This window comes from Lissotriton helveticus, chromosome 2_1, assembly GCF_964261635.1.
Source record: "Lissotriton helveticus chromosome 2_1, aLisHel1.1, whole genome shotgun sequence".
In the NCBI taxonomy this organism is placed as follows: Eukaryota; Metazoa; Chordata; class Amphibia; order Caudata; family Salamandridae; genus Lissotriton; species Lissotriton helveticus.
Genome location: NC_136059.1, coordinates 426,828,261 through 426,849,253, shown reverse-complemented (window position 1 = coordinate 426,849,253; position 20,993 = coordinate 426,828,261).

Genomic DNA, 20,993 nt, shown 5'->3' with positions numbered 1-20,993 from the left:
CACAGAGAACTTCAGTAAAAGAATGTGCTAACGAGCAAGTCGTATGACATCTTTATTGACGTATCTATGTCCATCCTTACGTCAATCTCGGCACCTTTAAGGTATAAATATTGCCGATCTTGCCCTATGCAAACACACGCGTGGTGACGAGACAGAGCAGACCCCGCTGGCAGCAGCCCCGCCTTCCTGACGCGCTGAGAGACGCGCTGCTATCTCCTGCCGAGAGACCCAGCACCGGCGCTTTCGGGCAGCCCTCGCAGGCAGCCTGGAATATCGAGAGCAGAGAAAGAGATACCATTCCTCATTCATCCTAACTTCCAGGTACAGAACTGAATAACCCCTCACAGAGAATTCTTTAGTTATTCACTTGGCAAAAACAAACTTAACTTAAACTGTAACTTTCTATTCCCGCCCACGCATTAGACTTAGGTCAGGTACACGGGGTAGGCGTATTTAGAAACACCAGTTGAGTACGTTTAGTCAAATGTATATGTGTATGTAAATATATTTTAATCATTTTAAACATCATATGGCTCAGAAACCATATCAATGTTTTTACAGTATTATTTTATACTATTGCTTTTAATGTATGCACTTTACTTAACTATAAGTATTGCAATAATATCGATCCATTTCTCTTGTACGAGAAAAGAGACTGATCAATAAATAACACCTTTTTATTGAACACGCCCGTCTCTTCCTTTTCTCTACAATCTGATGAGACTAAGAATGCACGTACTGACTGAGTAAAATAATTGCCTTGTGCTCACACGACTCTGGAGATACACTCTTGATTAGGGGAGAGCAAAGTTGTCATGTTCTATGGTTGTCAGAAACTAAATCCCTTCTTGTCTAATCAGGGGAGTCAATTCTTTCCTGAACATTCGAGAAAGTTTCTAGCGAACTCTGAGCTACGCTGGCAAACCCAAAACTTAAGTCTAGTATCGACAGTAGTAGACCTAGTTAACGTCTGGCCTAGGCCTTTACTGCTGTAGGTATTATTCCAATGCGCAGAGCCTATTGGGAAGATAGGAACTACACTACAACCTATGGTTTTTTCAGTGAATTTCATTGGTTTTTTAACAGCTAATATCTGTAGCTGTAAAATGTATTCTTCTTTAAATCCAAAAATATATTTTATATGTTTATTAATAAAAAACATTTTAAATATTTTTTTTTCTTCGGTCCCGCTTCGCGAATCGGGAAGCTTCCCGTTAGCTGACCTTGATGCCGCGAAATAGACCGCGAGCCGGTAAACGTTTCTTTACCGCAACTGCCGCGTTAGAAAACAACATCGTGACGCCTCCCGTCCGCATGACGTTTCGCGTTGTCGCGTGATACGTCATATGACGTGCTATGTTAGCGAACTGGTACGCTTACCGAGTCGCAAAGCACAGGTTTCTGGAAGCAAACAGGGAGGCCCTGCAAAGCGCTTAACGTAAACACAGCAGGTCATGTGACTTGGTAATAACACTTTTCATTGGTTCATTTCACTTTTGGTTTCCTAATGATGTAAGACTAGGTCATATAATCTAAAATGAACACTTTTCATTGGTTGAGAACTATTGTTTTTCCCAAATGATGAAAATCCCTCCTTCTTTCCTCACTCTGACTTTCATCATTGTGAGAGAAAGACCCTTTGTTACCAGTGAGCAATGGCTTCTTTAGTAGCTTCAGCTGGTGCTTCCCCACCACCTCCACCACATCCAAGGAAGAGTGGACCACCTGCTCAAGTTATAATACAGCAAGAAGAGGAAGAAGAGGAACAGGACGACGAGCACGAAGAGAGGCACTTTTTGCCTGAGGAGCCCAGGACGTCTCACCGGAAAGAAAACTTCATTTGGCAATTTTTTAAAATTCCCAAAGGTCAGAAAAAAGTAAATGCAAGATACGTAACTTGCCTTATATGTCAAGATAGACTGTCCAGAGGGACCGACAAAAAATACAGTTTCGGAAACTACACAATGCATCGCCATATGACTAGGTGGCATCCTAACAACTACAGTGCTGCACAGTTTCGTAACGACCTAGATAATCTCCCTATTATGGCCAGAAGATCTGTTGTACCGGAAGTAACGGGACCAGAGGGCAGGGAGATGGTGCCAAATATTCAAACGAGATTTCATGAAGTAAAACACGTCTGCGTACATTGCAATGGATTCATTTGCTACGGAGAAAGAAGCATCACTCTGATCAACAGAGCTATTGACTATCATATGCAAGTTTGTACGAAACGCCCCAAATAATAAATACTTTTTTTTTGTTTTGTTGCTCCTGTTGAGCCCTTTACAATGAATCGTTTTCATTGCCCCCTGCAAGAAAACCCCCAAAAAATATAAAACTGTTCAGAAAAATTCAAAAAAAGTAAAAAAATGTTCAGAAAAATAATAAAAAAAATATAAAACAACAAAAACAATAAAAAAAAAAGTTCTTTTCAGAACTACCTCCCCGTTATTAAAAAATTGGAACAATATTTGGAACTGTGCCAACCTCTATTTCTCGTAGTTCGCTTCCCAGTTCGCTCGCCGGTACGCGAACCGGAAGTGAACCAAACATTTTTTTTAAAAAAAAGAACAGTAAGTATAAGGGAAGGAAACAGACACTTATGTTAAAAGAAAGACAGCTATAGGGGAGTAAACTAGAGATACTATTACCCGTAATCCACTGCTGATGATGTCACATATTACATCATTCATGACATGCTCAGTGACATCATCAGCAGAGGATTGCGGGTTTTTTGGCAACGTGCCTTATCCACGGTTTAATAACGCTGCCTTTTGCTTTATATAAGTTTTCAAATTGTATGAAATATATACCAATAGGTCGTTATGAACCTTTAGGTAGTGCTTTTCTTCATGAGGTCTGGTCGCTTCCATACACATACAGATGTTTCAAAGATGATCAAGAAGTTTATCTGAATGGAGAGGAATGCACTGAGACGCCAGATCATTCACTAATGTGTAGGCACATACAGTTACACGGTTCATGCAACAAACACCGACCAAATATGGCTTGCGTGTTACAAGGCACGCCAGTTCCTGCTATCATCCCCACGTTCAAGTTGTTGGAAAATGGTAGTTATTTGATGCTCAATAATGAAGATTGTTCTGGGTTAATTAAAAGTATTCCTTTTATCGTAACAGTAAGTGAACGGGTTATTTGCTGCAGAAATGTTCTATTTCCTCCCACACATGAACATAGGGAGTTTTCAATCTGGCCACAAATACCAACCTTGGGAGCAGATTTCAACGGCATGGCAAGAATAAGAGCTCTTTTGTCTCAAAGAGAGGTGGCCTTGAGTTCGGCCCGTGAAACTTTCGTGCTTCACATAGCGAACACCCGTACAGAGGTGCAGACCCTTTTAAATACAGATTTGCCTTTCCATTTCAGCAAGATGGTTCGGACTATCTTTAACGCGTCCTCCACAAAGGGCCTGGCGCACTTTTTTAAAGTTGTTACCAGTGGTCTCGTGACTTCATTTGAGAAAATCTTTGGAGTCATCCCTGCTTTCTTTCATTCTATTTTTTTCCACTGTGCTTCGTGGATTCCCATTTTTACTTGCATTACCAGCGGACGCTCTTGTGCTTTTTTACATTTTTAAATATGGATGTCCCTCCTGTGCAAGCTCCCGCCCTGCAGCTGCTGACACTGTTCCGCAATCGCATGCTAGAATATTATGGCACAATGCCGTTGGCGATATTAAGCACGGCATATGGATTATCTTTTCGATTCTCCTACTTCACCTGTGTCCAGCCTGTATTTCACTGCCTGACCTGTGATTTCGATTGGGCCATTGATTTGTGTCTCTGCGGACCGGTTTCTCCTGACGTCGACTTTAATCAGCTGATGACTCCTATCATTACTCACGAGTTGGTTTGTCCTGGCGAAAGGATTATGGCTGTGGCATTGATGCATGGACTAATTGGTCCCTGGAATTTACTGGCGGCAACACAGTCTTTCTTGGAACAGAGCTTTCTTGAAAACCCACCGAGCTGTCCTCTGATGGTGATAGAGGATCCGGTGCTGGGAGAGCACGTATGTTCTTTTCCGCTTTTAAATTGGATGGCTGAACTCTTTTCGGATGAAGACGGTGACTTCCTATTGGAGGCTGTTGCAGCTTATTTTGCATACACAGTTATGTCATAGACCTTTTTCATGTTTGATATGCTGAGTACTAGCATTTCATTGACAATTCATTGACTTATTTGTCAAGTTTTTTATTATTTAGCTTGCCTATTGGCTTAAGACTCGATAAAGTAATTGGCTGTTTTATTTTTCTTTAGCATTAAATTTTCCTAGTTTTTAATGTTTTACCTTGCGGACCGTCCACATATAAAGTTGCAATCTGCTCTCATGAGATGGCACTTCTATTATCTTATTCAGTTCGTTTCCGGATCATGGGGAGGTGTCATCTAGGTCCTGGATATCTTTACACCGTGTTAAGTTAGCATGGGCTCATTACCGGTTTAAACGCCATTTTTCCTTTTTTGCAACTTCTGCACACGACACTTAGTTGTTGCTTTAGCTTTCAACCTAGTAGTTCATCGTGGTTTACATGAGAATAATATGTTATTGCTCTACTATCTGCTTTGCTTGTTAAACTATATCTGTACAGCGAGTGCTGAAGTTTCAAGAACAACACGATACAGAATTGTTATGAGGTCTGATCTCCACGACTTCATACTCATAACATAAGTGCAGCTTCTGCCAATTCTGGGCATGAGGCGGGTTATATATTGCTTTGCCGAACACACATACACAACAGTTGATGCGGTTCACATGAAGAGAGAGCTGGTGTATGCTGATGTGATTCCTTCAAATCTAAGACACTAAAGTATGGGCACGCCCTAAACCAACACAAACAGACCTTCTTAGCAAATAATATAATATGTGTATTAGGGAGGGTGAGATATAAGCAGCCGCGGGCCGTGGAGGGAGTTACGGTGGGGCAGGGAGGCGGGGAGGGGGGGGGCAGGGTGGAGCCCTCTCCACCCTGCCCCTCCCCCTCCCCGCCTCCCTGCCCCACCGTAACTCCCTCCACGGCCCGTGGCTGCTTATAAGTGTTGCTAACTCTTATTCATTTACAGCATGTTAACATACTGTCACCATTCGCTTTTTATGTACTAGTAACTATGCTGGTAATTTTGCTACTGATAATATGTGTACTTGTATTATCTAAGATACTACGCCTGAGAAGACGGCATTAGTAAATAAACATTTCAAATACACATGTGTTCTTCTTAACTCCATGTTCTGGTTTCTAAGAAATATATAACGACCGACTGTTCATGAGTTCCACGTATCCTGAGGTACTATAAGTTCATATTCTGGATTGTCTAAACATTGAGAGTTTGTTATATCCAATGTGACACTGTACCTAGCTTGCTAAGGGGTTTTTGATTACTAAGGTGAGTTTTGGGGCACCCTAATTCGCCGAGGTTCCAATCCTCTGTCCACAGTTCTGTGTGAGAACAGAAACCCTGCGACAGGGGCACCCCCGACCCTTGCTGGAGCTTCATCACACTTGCGATACAACTCCAGCAATGCGCCACCTTTACGGCACAGATACATCACGCATCTGTGCTGTTTTTGCCCCATGATGCGCCGCATTGTAAATGCAGCACACCATAGGTGGCGGAACAGCGGCACAGAATGACTAACACATCCCTGGTGATGCGCCAGTCATCATAAATCTATCCCTATGCTTCTTATCTTGTTAGAGATGAACCGCCATATGTATCATCAAAGTTTTTTGCATTTCCTAAATAGCGAACTTTAAGGAATAAATAGCGATTCTTTACCATTCCTAGTTTGCGATGAGCTATTTGCTCATTACAAATTACCCATTCATTTCCTTCATTTCCATAGGGCGGTTGGACTCACTTTTAGCTCGAACGGCTGAATGGATTTCCACGAAACTTGGCAAAATTGTAGGGACTGGTAGCCCGATGTGCCTTTGCTATGTCTCAAGATATATGCTCCAGTGGTTTTTACGAAAATTAACTTTGAAAAATATATATTGGGCTACATTGGCCTATATATATGTTGGAGCCCAAATGTAGCCCAATGTAGCCCAATGAAGCCCAATGAAGCCCAATGTAGCCCAATGTAGCCCAAAGATGGCCGCCAGAGACAAAAAAAACAAATGTAGCCCAAATATCAGCCAGATGTAGCCCAACTATAGCCCAGTGACAGAATGACCAATCAGCTTCGCAAACCTCCGTTACGCGAAGCGGAGCGCTGTTACAGATATATATCTTTTTTTGAACGTTAATTTCTCAAAATCCACTGGAGCACATATATTGAGACCTAGCAAAGGCACATCGGGCTACCAGTCCCTAATATTTTACCAAGTTTCGTGCAAATCCATTCAGCCGTTCGATTATTATTATTATTATTTTTTTTTGCCCCGCGGGGCCCTTTTAAAACCTCCACATCAAACCTAGGGGGTCAGCGAGGATCTACTATGCCCCCTTATGGTCATTTGCCCCTTCGCTTTGGCCTCCTCTTGTCTCTCGATCCTACCGAGAGACAAGATGGCGGCCGCTACGGACTGTTTGGAATGTTTACAGACGCCGGAGAACCAATCAGCTTCGCTTCACAAAGCTCCGTTGCGCGAAAAGTACGCGTACTGGAGCGCTGCCCGGTCCGCTGTTACAGATATATATCTTTTTTTAAACGTTAATTTCTCAAAATCCACTGTAGCACATATATTGAGACCTACAAAAGGCACATCGGGCTACCAGTCCCTACAATTTTGCCAAGTTTCGTGCAAATCCATTCAGCCGTTCGGGCTAAAACTGAGGCCAACCGCCCTATGGAAAACTCAATGTTAAAAACATGTTTTGGGACCCCCCTTTTTTCTCGACCCCCCCTGGACGAACCCCCCCCCCCAATTTTCAGGGGCTGCTCAGAAACAAAATGTGCCATTTTCCTGAAAATTTCAGCCAATTCCGTCCACAAACGCCAAAGTTATTTGACATAGAATTTTCAAAAATCCCATAGAGAAAAAATCCTAACTATATATACCTACTGGCGACCGCCAGTAGGTAATTCACTGAAAAAACCATAGGTTTCAGGCCTTATATAGTTAGGAATTAGCATATAAAAAACCATTGAAATTGCTCCTATATAGTTAGTTGTACTAACTATATTTGGCGCACCCGCAATCCACTGCTGATGATGTCACATATTACATCATTCATGACATGGTCAGTGACATCACTGATGACATCACTGATGAAATCTCAAATGACATCACTGATGACATCACTGATGACATCATCCAGTGACTGTGTTTTTCTGTAAAGTTTAAATATGTTTTACATATTGAAGAATGAGTGAATGTATAAGTGTCTGGATGAAGGATTTAGTTGGTGCGTGACTGACTGTATGAGTGAGTGATTAAATGTGTCTTACTGAATGCATAGGTTAGTGACTAAACTGTCTGAATGTGTGCATCAGTATGTCTGCTGTTGTGTAAGCTGCTGCATGTGTTGATCAGTAGCTATATGAGTGGCTATATATGTTATTGATTGGTTGCCCAAGTATTTGTATGGGAGACTGAGTGTGTGTGTGGCCTGCTGGGAGGTGTGTGACTCTGTGCAGATCAATGTGTACTTGTATCAGTGATTGTATAAGAGAGTAAGTTTGTGTTAGTATATGTTTGAATAAGTAAGGTGTTGTGTGTATAACTGTATAGATGAGGAAATTAAAGTGTGATTGATTATTTACATGACTGACTAGGTGTGTTAGTAACTCCATGGATGAGTGTCAGTGTGTGAGTGTCTGCATAGGTGTATGAGTGCATATGATAGTGTTGTATTGATGAGTGACTGTATGTATGAGTGATTGTATGGGTGAATGAGTGGATGTGTGTGTAGACCTAGGAATCAGTGAGTGCCTATGTAGTAATTGGTATTGGTGTGTCAATGGTTTCAAGAATGGTAGTCTGTATTTAACACTGGGTGTATCAAAGGTTATATTAGAGTGTGAGGAAGTACATCGTATTGTCAAATGAATGATGTCATCAGTGATGTGATCAGTGATGTCAAAAGAGATGTCATCAGTGATGCCATCAGTGATGTCATTTGAGATGTCATCAGTGATGTTATCAGTGATGTCACTGACCATGTCATGAATGATGTAATATGTGACATCATCAGCAGTGGATTACGGGTGCGCCAAATATAGTTAGTACAACTAACTATATAGGAGCAATTTCAATGGTTTTTTATATGCTAATTCCTAACTATATAAGGCCTGAAACCTAACTTTTTTTCAGTGAATTTGCAAGGTTTTTTAAATGCTAATTCCTAACTATATAAGGACTGAAACCTACGTTTTTTTCAGTGAATTTCAAAGGTTTTTTAAATGCTAATTCCTAACTATATAAGGCCTGAAACCTATGTTTTTTTTCAGTGAATTTGCAAGGATTTTTAAATGCTAATACCTAACTATATAAGGCCTGAAACCTATGGTTTTTTCAGTGAATTTGCAAGGTTTTTTAAATGCTAATTCCTAACTATATAAGGACTGAAACCTATGTTTTTTTCAGTGAATTTCAAAGGTTTTTTAAATACTAATTCCTAACTATATAAGGCCTGAAACCTATGTTTTTTCACTGAATTTCAAAGGTTTTTTAAATGCTAATTCCTAACTATATAAGGCCTGAAACCTATGGTTTTTTCAGTGAATTTGCAAGGTTTTTTAAATGCTAATTCCTAACTAAATAAGGCCTGAAACCTATTTTTTTTCAGTGAATTTGCAAGGTTTTTAAAATGCTAATTCTATTAGCGGATAACGTTAAAAAGTGTTAATATCCTTGTGGGACCACCTGAGCAGCCCTAGGGATCCGATTTTTGGACCGGAGCAAGATGCTCTCTGATTGTGCCGTATTTCTTGCCTTCTGCCCCCCTGATTGTGCCATATTTCTTGGCTTCTACCCCCCTGATTGTGCCGTATTTCTTGCCTTCTGCACCCTGATTGTGCCATATTTCTTGCCTTCAGCACCCTGATTGTGCCGTATTTCTTGCCTTCTGCTCCCTGATTGTGCCGTATTTGTTGCCTTCTGCCCACTAATTGTGCCGTTTTTTCTTGCCTTCTGCCCCCTGATTGTGCCGTTTGTCGGGCCTTCTGTCCGCTGATTGTGCCGTTTTTCGTGCCCCTGCCCCCCTGATTATATTATCTTTACCAGTGTTTGTTCGCTGCTGGTATTGCCTTTGCCTGTGTTTCTTTGCTGCCGTTATTGTCTTTGCCAGTGTTTCTTTGCTGCCGTTATTGTCTTTGCCAGTGTTTGTTTGCTGCCATTATTGTCTTTGCCAGTGCTTGTTCGCTGCTGGTATTATCTTTGCCAGAGCTGTGTGGGCTGTGTGGGCTGTGAGAGCTGTGTGAGCTGTGAGAGCTGTGTGGGCTGTGAGAGCTGTGTGGGCTGGAAGAGCTGTGTGGGCTGTGAGAGTATGGGTTGTGTGGGCTGTGAGAGCTGTGAGAGCTGTATGGGCTGTGAGAGCTGTGTGGGCTGTGAGAGCTGTGTGGTCTCTGTGGGCTGTGAGAGCTGTGTGGGCAGTGAGAGCTGTGTGGGCTGTGAGGGCTATGAGGGCTGTTTGGGCTGTGAGGGCTGTGAGGCCTGTGAGAGCTGTGTGGGCTGTGAGAGCTGTGTGGGCTGTGAGAGCTGTGTGGGCTGTGAGAGCTGTATGGGCTGTGAGAGCTGTGAGAGCTGTGTGGGATGTGAGCTGTGTGGGCTGTGAGGGCTGTGTGAGATGTGAGAGCTGTGTGGGCTATGAGAGCTGTGTGGGCTGTGTGGGCTGTGAGAGCTGTGAGAGCTGTGTGGGCTGTGAGAGCTGTGTGGGCTGTGAGAGCTGTATGGGCTGTGAGAGCTGTGAGAGCTGTGTAGGATGTGAGCTGTGTGGGCTGTGAGGGCTGTGTGAGCTGTGAGAGCTGTGTGGGCTGTGTGAGTGTGGGCTGTGTGGGCTGTGAAAGCTGTGAGAGCTGTGTGGGCTGTGAGAGCTGTGTGGGCTGTGAGACCTGTGTGGGCTGTGAGAGCTGTGCGGGCTGTGCGGGCTGTGAGGGCTGTGAGAGCTGTGTGGGCTGTGAGAGCTGTGTGGGCAGTGAGGGCTGTGAGGCCTGTGAGTGTTGTGTGAACTGTGAGAGCTGTGTGGGCTGTGAGAGTGTGAGCTGTGTGGGCTGTGAGAGCTGTGAGAGCTGTGTGGGCTGTGAGAGCTGTGTGGGCTGTAAGAGCTGTGTGGGCTGTGAGAGTTGTGTGGGCTGCGAGAGCTGTGTGGGTTGTGAGGGCTGTGAGGGCTGTTTGGGCTGTGAGGGCTGTGAGGCCTGTGAGAGCTGTGTGGGCTGTGAGAGCTGTGTGGGCTGTGAGAGCTGTGTGGGCTGTGAGATCTGTATGGGCTATGAGAGCTGTGAGTGCTGTGTGGGAAGTGAGCTGTGTGGGAAGTGAGGGCTGTGTGAGCTGTGAGAGTTGTGTGGGCTGTGAGAGCTATGTGGGCAGTGTGGGCTGTGAGAGCTGTGAGAGCTGTGTGGGCTGTGAGAGCTGTGTGGGCTGTGAGAGCTGTATGGGCTGTGAGAGCTGTGTGGGTTGTGAGCTGTGTGGACTGTGAGTGCTGTGTGAGCTGTGAGAGCTGTGTGGGCTGTGAGAGCTGTGAGGCCTGTGAGAGCTGTTTTGGGCTGTGAGAGCTGTGTGGGCTGTGAGAGCTGTGTGAGCTTTGAGAGCTGTGTGGGCTGTGAGAGCTGTGTGGGCTGTGAGAGTGTGGGCTGTGTGGGCTGTGAGAGCTGTGAGAGCTGTGTGGGCTGTGAGAGCTGTGTGGGCTGTGAGAGCAGTGTGGGCTGTGTGGGCTGTGAGAGCTGTGTGGGCTGTGAGAGCTGTGTGGGCTGTGAGGGCTGTGAGGCCTGTGAGAGCTGTGTGGGCTGTGAGAGCTGTGTGGGCTGTGAGAGCTGTATGGGCTGTGAGAGCTGTGTGGGATGTGAGCTATGTGGGCTGTGAGGGCTGTGTGAGCTGTGAGAGCTGTGTGGGCTGTGAGAGCTGTGTGGGCTGTGTGGGCTGTGAGAGCTTTGAGAGCTGTGTGGGCTGTGAGAGCTGTGTGGGCTGTGAGAGCCGTTTGGGCTGTGATAGCTGTGAGAGCTGTGTGGGCTGTGAGAGCTTTGCGGGCTGTGTGGGCTGTGAGAGCTGTGAGAGCTGTGTGGGCTGTAAGAGCTGTGTGGGCTGTGAGAGCTGTGTGGGCAGTGAGAGTGTGGGCTTTGTGGGCTGTGAGAGCTGTGAGAGCTGTGTGGGCTGTGAGAGCTGTGTGGGCTGTATGAGCTGTGAGCGCTGTGTGGGCTGTGAGAGCTGTGTGGGCTGTGAGAGCTGTGTGGGCTGTGAGGGCTGTGAGGGCTGTGAGGCCTGTGAGAGCTGTGTGGGCTGTGAGAGCTGTGTGTGCTGTGAGAGCTGTGTGGGCTGTGAGAGCTGTATGGGCTGTGAGAGCTGTGAGAGCTCTGTGGGATGTGAGCTGTGTGGGCTGTGAGGGCTGTCTGAGCTGTGAGGGCTGTGTGGGCTGTGAGAGCTGTGTGGGCTGTGAGAGCTGTGTGGGCTGTGAGAGGTGTATGGGCTGTGAGAGCTGTGTGGGGTGTGAGCTGTGTGGGCTGTGAGGGTTGTGTGAGCTGTGGGAGCTGTCTGGGCTGTGAGAGCTGTGTGGGCTGTGTGGGCTGTGAGGGCTGTATGGGCTGTGAGAGCTGTGTGGGATGTGAGCTGTGCGGGCTGTGAGGGCTGTGTGAGCTGTGAGAGATGTGTGGGCTGTGAGAGCTGTGTGGGCTGTGAGAGCTGTGTGGGCTGTGAGAGCTGTGTGGGCTGTGTAGGCTGTGAGAGCTGTGTGGGCTGTGGGAGCTGTGTGGGCTGTAAGGGCTGTGAGGGCTGTGTGGGCTGTGAGGGCTGTGAGGCCTGTGAGAGCTGTGTGGGCTGTGAGAGCTGTGTGGGCTGTGAGAGCTGTGTGATCTGTGAGAGCTGTGTGGGCTGTGAAAGCTGTGTGGGCTGTGAGAGTGTGGGTTGTGTGGGCTGTGAGAGCTGTGAGAGCTGTGTGGGCTGTGAGAGCTGTGTGGGCTGTGAGAGCAGTGTGGGCCGTGTGGGCTGTGAGAGCTGCATGGGCTGTGAGAGCTGTGTGGGCTGTGAGGGCTGTGAGGGCTGTTTTGGCTGTGAGGGCTGTGAGGCCTGTGAGAGCTGTGTAGGCTGTGAGGGCTGTGAGAGCTGTATGGGCTGTGAGAGCTGTGTGGGATGTGAGCTGTGTGGGCTGTGACGGCTGTGTGGGCTGTAAGGGCTGTGTGAGCTGTGAGAGCTGTGTGGGCTGTGAGAGCTGTGTGGGCTTTGTGGGCTGTGAGAGCTGTGTGGGCTGTGTGGGCTGTGAGAGCTGTGAGAGCTGTGTGGGATGTGAGCTGTGTGGGCTGTGAGGTCTGTGTGAGCTGTGAGAGCTGTGTGGGCTGTGAGAGTGTGGGCTGTATGGGCTATGAGAGCTGTGAGAGCTGTGTGGACTGTGAGAGCTGTGTGGGCTGTGAGAGCTGTGTGGGCTGTGTGGGCTGTGAGAGCTGTGTGGGCTGTGAGAGCTGTGTGGGCTGTGAGGGCTGTGAGGGCTGTGTGAGCTATGAGGGCTGTGAGACCTGTGAGAGCTGTGTGGGCTGTGAGAGCTGTGTGTGCTGTGAGAGCTATGTGGGCTGTGAGAGCTGTATGGGCTGTGAGAGCTGTGAGAGCTCTGTGGGATGTGAGCTGTGTGGGCTGTGAGGGCTGTCTGAGCTGTGAGGGCTGTGTGGGCTGTGAGAGCTGTGTGGTCTGTGAGAGCTGGGTGGGCTGTGAGGGCTGTGTGGGCTGTGAGAGCTGTGTGGGCAGTGAGAGTGTGGGCTTTGTGGGCTGTGAGAGCTGTGTGGGCTGTGAGGGCTGTGTGGGCTGTGAGAGCTGTGTGGGCAGTGAGAGTGTGGGCTTTGTGGGCTGTGAGAGCTGTGAGAGCTGTGTGGGCTGTGAGAGCTGTGTGGGCTGTATGAGCTGTGAGCGCTGTGTGGGCTGTGAGAGCTGTGTGGGCTGTGAGAGCTGTGTGGGCTGTGAGGGCTGTGAGGGCTGTGAGGCCTGTGAGAGCTGTGTGGGCTGTGAGAGCTGTGTGTGCTGTGAGAGCTGTGTGGGCTGTGAGAGCTGTATGGGCTGTGAGAGCTGTGAGAGCTCTGTGGGATGTGAGCTGTGTGAGCTGTGAGGGCTGTCTGAGCTGTGAGGGCTGTGTGGGCTGTGAGAGCTGTGTGGGCTGTGAGCGCTGTGTGGGCTGTGAGAGGTGTATGGGCTGTGAGAGCTGTGTGGGATGTGAGCTGTGTGGGCTGTGAGGGCTGTGTAAGCTGTGGGAGCTGTCTGGGCTGTGAGAGCTGTGTGGGCTGTGTGGGCTGTGAGGGCTGTATGGGCTGTGAGAGCTGTGAGAGCTGTGTGGGATGTGAGCTGTGCGGGCTGTGAGGGCTGTGTGAGCTGTGAGAGATGTGTGGGCTGTGAGAGCTGTGTGGGCTGTGAGAGCTGTGAGAGCTGTGTGGGCTGTGAGAGCGGTGTGGGCTGTGTAGGCTGTGAGAGCTGTGCGGGCTGTGGGAGCTGTGTGGGCTGTAAGGGCTGTGAGAGCTGTGTGGGCTGTGAGGGCTGTGAGGCCTGTGAGAGCTGTGTGGGCTGTGAGAGCTGTGTGGGCTGTGAGAGCTGTGTGAGCTGTGAGAGCTGTGTGGGCTGTGAGAGCTGTGTGGGCTGTGAGAGTGTGGGTTGTGTGGGCTGTGAGAGCTGTGAGAGCTGTGTGGGCTGTGAGAGCTGTGTGGGCTGTGAGAGCAGTGTTGGCCGTGTGGGCTGTGAGAGCTACATGGGCTGTGAGAGCTGTGTGGGCTGTGAGGGCTGTGAGGGCTGTTTTGGCTGTGAGGGCTGTGAGGCCTGTGAGAGCTGTGTAGGCTGTGGGGGCTGTAAGAGCTCTATGGGCTGTGAGAGCTGTGAGAGCTGTGTGGGATGTGAGCTGTGTGGGCTGTGAAGGCTGTGTGGGCTGTAAGGGCTGTGTGAGCTGTGAGAGCTGTGTGGGCTGTGAGAGCTGTGTGGGCTTTGTGGGCTGTGAGAGCTGTAAGAGCTGTGTGGGCTGTGAGAGCTGTGTGGGCTGTGTGGGCTGTGAGAGCTGTGAGAGCTGTGTGGGATGTGAGCTGTGTGGGCTGTGAGGTCTGTGTGAGCTGTGAGAGCTGTGTGGGCTGTGAGAGCTGTGTGGGCTGTGAGAGCTGTGTGGGCTGTGAGAGTGTGGGCTGTGTGGGCTATGAGAGCTGTGAGAGCTGTGTGGGCTGTGAGAGCTGTGTGGGCTGTGAGAGCTGTGTGGGCTGTGTGGGCTGTGAGAGCTGTGTGGGCTGTGTGAGCTGTGTGGGCTGTGAGGGCTGTGAGGGCTGTGTGGGCTGTGAGGGCTGTGAGGCCTGTGAGAGCTGTGTGGGCTGTGAGAGCTGTGTGTGCTGTGAGAGCTATGTGGGCTGTGAGAGCTGTATGGGCTGTGAGACCTGTGAGAGCTCTGTGGGATGTGAGCTGTGTGGGCTGTGAGGGCTGTCTGAGCTGTGAGGGCTGTGTGGGCTGTGAGAGCTGTGTGGTCTGTGAGAGCTGCGTGGGCTGTGAGGGCTGTGTGGGCTGTGAGAGCTGTGTGGGCTGTGAGAGCTGTGTGGGCTGTGAGAGCTGCGTGGGCTGTTAGAGCTGTGTGGGCTGTGAGAGTGCGGGCTGTGTGGGCTGTGAGAGCTGTAAGAGCTGTGAGGGTTGTAAGGCCTGTGAGAGCTGTGTGGGCTGTGAGAGCTGTGTGGGCTGTGAGAGCTGTGTGGGCTGTGAGAGCTGGTGGGCTGTGAGAGCTGTGTGGGCTGTGAGGGCTGTCTGAGCTGTGAAGGCTGTGTGGGCTGTGGGAGCTGTGTGGGCTGTGAGAGCTGTGTGGGCTGTGAGGGCTGTGTGGGCTGTGAGAGCTGTGTGGGCTGTGAGAGCTGTGTGGGCTGTGATAGTGCGGCCTGTGTGGGTTGTGAGAGCTGTGAGGGCTGTGAGGCCTGTGAGAGCTGTGTGGGCCGTGAGAGCTGTGTGGGCTGTGAGGGCTGTGTGGGCTGGGAGAGCTGTGTGGGCTGTGCGAGCTGTGTGGGCTGTGTGAGCTGTGAGGGCTGTGTGGGCTGTGAGAGCTGTGTGGGCTGTGAGAGCTGTGTGGGCTGTGAGAGCTGTGTGGGCTGTGAGAGTGTGGGCTGTGTGGGCTGAGAGAGCTGTGAGAACTGTGCGGGCTGTGAGAGCTGTGTAGGCTGTGTGAGCTTTGAGAGCTGTGTGGGCTGTGAGAGCTATGTGGGCTGTGACGGCTGTGAGGGCTGTGTGGGCCGTGAGGGCTGTGAGGGCTGTGTGCAGGCTGTGAGAGCTGTGTGGGCTGTGAGAGCTGTGGTGGCTGTGAGAGCTGTATAGGCTGTGAGAGCTGTGTGGGATGTGAGCTGTGTGAGCTGTGTGGGCTGTGAGGGCTGTGTGGGCAGGGAGAGCTGTGTGGGCTGTGCGAGCTGTGTGGGCTGTGTGAGCTGTGAGGGCTGTGTGGGCTGTGAGAGCTGTGTGGGCTGTGAGAGCTGTGTGGGCTGTGAAAGCTATGTGGGCTGTGAGAGTGTGGGCTGTGTGGGCAGTGAGAGCTGTGAGAACTGTGTGGGCTGTGAGAGCTGTGTGGGCTGTGTGAGCTGTGAGAGCTGTGTGGGCTGTGAGAGCTGTGTGGGCTGTGACGGCTGTGAGGGCTGTGTGGGCCGTGAGGGCTGTGAGGGCTGTGTGCAGGCTGTGAGAGCTGTGTGGGCTGTGACAGCTGTGGTGGCTGTGAGAGCTGTGTGGGCTGTGAGAGCTGTGTGGGCTGTGAGAGCTGTGGTGGCTGTGAGAGCTGTGTGGGCTGTGAGAGCTGTGTGGGCTGTGAGCTCTGCTTCTTTTGTGTCTCTGTCTACCTAGCACAAGATGAATGCCAACACTTCCTGGTTAGAAGTGTTGACAGCCAATGAGCATGCTCCTTTCCTGTGAAATGCATGCTGATTGGCTGCCACTGTCTGTCAACACTCCAAACCAGGAAGTGTTGGCAGCCATCTTGTGCCTCGGTAGAACCAAGGCACAAGAAAGCAGTGAAACAAAGGTGCAACACTCAAAGGGGGCAGGGTAGAAGTACCCTGACCCCCTAGGCCTGTTCAGGGGGTCCCACAAGGCCTCCCCAGGCCCCAACATTTATTTTTTCCGAAAAATGGCGAGGGTACGCACACCGTACAGAGTACAGTAAGCTTACAGTAAGCTTACTGTAAGCTTACTGTACTCTGTACGGTTTCTTCGGAGATCGCAGCAACGCGCGACGGGTAAGCTAGTATACTAATATATGTTTATTGCTTTTTATAAACATGTAGAAAAAATATGTTTAAAAAAATATAGATATTCATTAGTTCTGCTTCACCAATGTACATATTACTGATATTTACATTATTCTATGTTTTTAACTTGTATATAAGTGGCTGTATAAATAAGTAAATCTTTTATCATAACTATTTATCTACAATTGCTTCACTGTTGAATTGCAATATATTAAGTGAACTTATTTCAAGTGTGACAACACTTGAAAGCCAGTTTATTTAATGCATCTTTAATCTGCATATACTACTTTCCCTTAGGCATTTATATACCTTCCATGTACTTATGGATCTATATATTTATTACTGTTCTTTCAATTCAGCATATCCAATGCACTACCCTATTTCTCACCCTATACCTGTATCAATATATCCTCTACCTTCACTCTCATTTATCCCAAACCCCATACCACTACTATGATCCCCAAAATAATCCTCTATAGACTCTTCCCTACTCTAACCCTCCTTGTATCATCTCATACCTCTTTTACTATTCCCATCCCCAAAACAAGCCTTTCCAAACCCTTCCCTTTGACTCTTCCCCCTCCCCCTCCCTTTTACTCATCCCACGCCTCCTCCTACTGATGTAAGCTCCACAACAAACAAGCAAACAAAAAAAGAAAAGATTTCTAAATCCTTCCCTCTTCTATTCCTCCACCATCCTTTTCAATCCAAATGGACTTTACATTGACTAACCACTACTCAAATTAATTTCATATTTTACTATACTATTCACCACTAATCCTTTATGGGCTCCGAAGTAGGGTGCTACTTGCCAAAAAGTACTTCAACTCCTCATCAAGGGTAGCAAGTGCTATATAAATGCAAACTTTTTTCCTTCTTCTAGCCCTCTCATTCCAAATAACTGACTTACATTTCCATTACTCAAATTACTTTCATACTTCACTATACTAATTCACCACTAATTATTTATGGATTCCAGAATAGGGTGCTACTCACCGAAAAAGTGGTTCAACACCCCATAAGGGGTAGCAAGTGCTATATATACAAGCAAACATTTTTCCCTCTTCTATCCCTCCACTATCCTTCTAAATCCAAATTGATGAATAAAATAACTACCACTCAAATTACTTTAATAATTCACTATACTAATTCACCACTATTCTTTTATTAGTTCCAGAGTAGCGTGCTCATCACTGAAAAAGTGACAACCATGGCCAACACCTTACAACAAACATGACCCTCTGATAGTACATACATCCCCATGGAGGCTGGAAACCATGGTAAAGTATAGGGTATTTCATCCCTGGGAGGAAGATCTATTGTGGGGCCATGTGTGCAACAAGACAGAATGACAAGCCACATCTCATCAGCATGTTGTCTCCTATGTCCAGTTTACTGATAATGTCAATGCACGGGCCTACATACTCTAACTGTGAGTGTGGCTTAGAGGTTGATTTACTTTTGTGTGCAGTGAAGTGTAATTCAAGATAATCTCACCATAATTGAACCAGCTATCAAATCCTGTAACACCCATTTCTTTACCATAGGCTGGGTCCTCATGCAACTAACTCATACATCTGTAGAGAATTTCAAAATAGACAAACACAGTTTAACTTACTAAGCACTGCGATGGACTCGCAGATATCACCCACATGAAATAGGCAAGTAAAGTGAATGGGATTACAACCTTCTAAGTTACACAGCTATAACAGTTAAAGTCAGCAGCAATCAGTGGACACAGGAATAACAAAACAAGTTAGTGCGTTATCCATCCTCAATATCAGAAATGTAAAAAGCAAAGGCCAATGGCCAGTCCAAAAGTCCATGTTGTGGGTCAGCAAACTGGTTCCCATCAAATATTGCCTTGAGATACAATGCAAAGAGATACCACCCCTGGAAAGGCCATCTAGTGGCCAGGCCAGGCACCAAAAGAACAAAACTAGGCTGGTCAGGGTTGCTCTTTTGAAGGGTTGAGCTCAAGGTTGGGAGGGTCGGCTGGGTCAGTGGGAGGGCCTGATTCAGCTGGGTGTCAACATCTTGGGATTTTTGTAGCCATGAAGAGTGGTGAAGGGCATAGGGAGAGGAGACTTTTATTAGGCTTACTTTTCTTCCCTGTGACAGTTTGGGGGTAAGAAGGAGAAGATTATATTTTTGGTTTAGGAGGGGGTGGGTCATTGGCAAGATGGGGAGCTTTCCTTTGAGGCTTCCTTGGGGTGTAGGTTGGAGAATTAGCAGGGGGCTGTGTTTGTTTTGTGGAAGGCTTTAGTAGAGCTGGCAGGGTCTTCTTTTTATATTTGGAAGAGGCTCATCCGTTTGGGTAGGGAAGAGGTCACGGGCAATCAGGAAGTATGTTTTGGCAGAATTGGTACGAGGAGAGCAGTCAGGGGTAGAGAGGTTGTGAAAGAAGAGGGTTGTGATGAATGTGATATGACTGTGTCTGCTAGCATGGGTTTTTGTAGTGGCTGTGTGTGATGCTATAGTGTCTGCCTGTTTTTCACTATTTGAGCTATGTGGGGCAGTGTGTTTTGAGTCAGCCTTCATTTCAGTGGATGTGCTAGTGAGGGTATCTTGTGTCTGCTGAGTGAATGTTTGGCTGTTATTTGACTTATGTCTTTGTGTGGCGTGTGGATGTTGAGGTGGATGCATTGGGTAAATATGGGATTAGGGACTGTGGATGGGGAAGAGGCTGGAGGGTGGGTGGAAAGTTGGAATTGGGTGAAGGCTGCCATGAATGTGGAGGCTAGAGCCTTAATGGATCTTTGTAGGGAAGACATGTCAGAGTGAATTGCTTTCATGAATAATACATCTGCATCTGCTGATTGGTACACAACTGGAGGACATTCAGCACTGCTGTCTGACCCACAGAGATCTGCCTCAGGAGGTCAATGGCCTCCACACTCAGGGCAGCAGGGGAGACAGAGGCAGGGGATGAGGTGCCTGGTGCAAAGGAGACTCTTCCCCTTCTAGGGTAACAGCCACGGACAACTGCCTGGGGAGCAGCTGTGAGGGTTGAGATGGTACAGGGGTGATGGACTGAAATGGAGTGGACACAGGCCCAGGGGGATCGGCCACCAACTGGGCGGGCTCACAGGAGTCGGATGAAGATAACACAGCTGTTACGTTAGTCAGCTCCTTCTTACTTCCAACACGTGAACAACTGTGGCCAGCTGCTTACTCAACAGTCATGGCATTGTCTCTTTTACAGCCCTGGTGTGATGCTGAAAAATGTATTTAAGGACACATTATGTTAATTGTTGATATATACTGGCTACATATGTGTACTGTTGAACTTGGCCCTTTTTGCAGGGTCATCTCTGAACTTTTTGCCTTCCTCCTGTATTTTGTCTGACTTGTTTTTGTTGGTTTTATGACTCTGGGAACTTTACCACTGCTGGTCAGTGCTAAAGTGCATATGCTCTCCCTATTGTAAATTGATGTAGGGATTAGTGACTCCATGACTGGCTTATTTGATTTACTGTCAGGCCCTAGTATAGTGCACTGAGGGTGCCCAGGGCTGGTAAATCAAATGCTGCTGATGGGCTTGCAGCACTAGTTTTGCCGCCCACAGAAGTAGCCTGTAAAAGTGTGTCTCAGGTCTGCCATTGCAGAGCCTGTGTGCAGTCTGGTACCGCCATGTTGACTGGGCAAGTGCACCCACCTGCCAGTCCCTAAACCTTCCTTTTCTGCATATTAATCTCCCCTATGGGAGGCCCAAGGACAGGATACATTGTAGGTAAAAGGTAGGACATGCCCTGGTGTGTGTGGCATGTCCTAATAGTGAATTACAGCTATTTTCGTTTTTCACTATTGCAATGCTAACTGTTCCCCATAGGCCAGTATGGGCAGTTTGATTATAACATCGTATAATCCTAACTGACTCAGGGAACTAGCTAGAAATTTGAGTTTAGTATGCCTGAACTTAGAATGATAAAATACATATTTTAGTGAAGTTGGTTTTAACATTCTGTGTTGGAAAATACCACTTTTAGAAAGTAGTTATTTTCTTGCCTAACTGTCCAAGCCTTCCTCTGCTAGGTTGTGTATTCCTTGTCGGGAGTTTGAGTGACAGGGGCTGGGGAATTCCAGGAGACAGGGTGAGTCAGCACAGGGCTGAATAGAGCTATCTGCATGTAGATGGGTGGGAGGAGTTACACCTGGGACCTACATAGGGCTGTGCCTGCCTTTCACAATGCTGGCTCCACCCCCTTTGGTGCGTCTGATGTCCCTGGTCCACACTGTCGAAGGAAAGAAGGAGTCTTGTTAACAAAGTGCTCCAGGACTGCCCAGAACAGGTTTGGACTAGGCACAGACACTCTCTGCCTCCAGAGACAAAGGATTTGCTAGTATAAATATGGGGACCCAGACCCCAGAACTTTAAATCACTTTTGGGAAACAAGAAGAACGTTTGCTGAGAAAAGGAACCAGAAAAACTGAGGAAGAGACTATCCCTAAGCTGGGTGCTGTTTGGGGGATTGGACTCTGTGCTTCTTTAAAATTAACAAGGATCTCTAAGGGAATGAGATAGAGCTTGCTTCCTGCTGAAGTCTCAGGGACAACAGACTTCACCAACCAACCATCACAACGCTGCTGGTCGCATCGCCACGGAAGCGCAGTAAGAAACTGACACATCACCTCCCCACATGGAGAAGAACCGA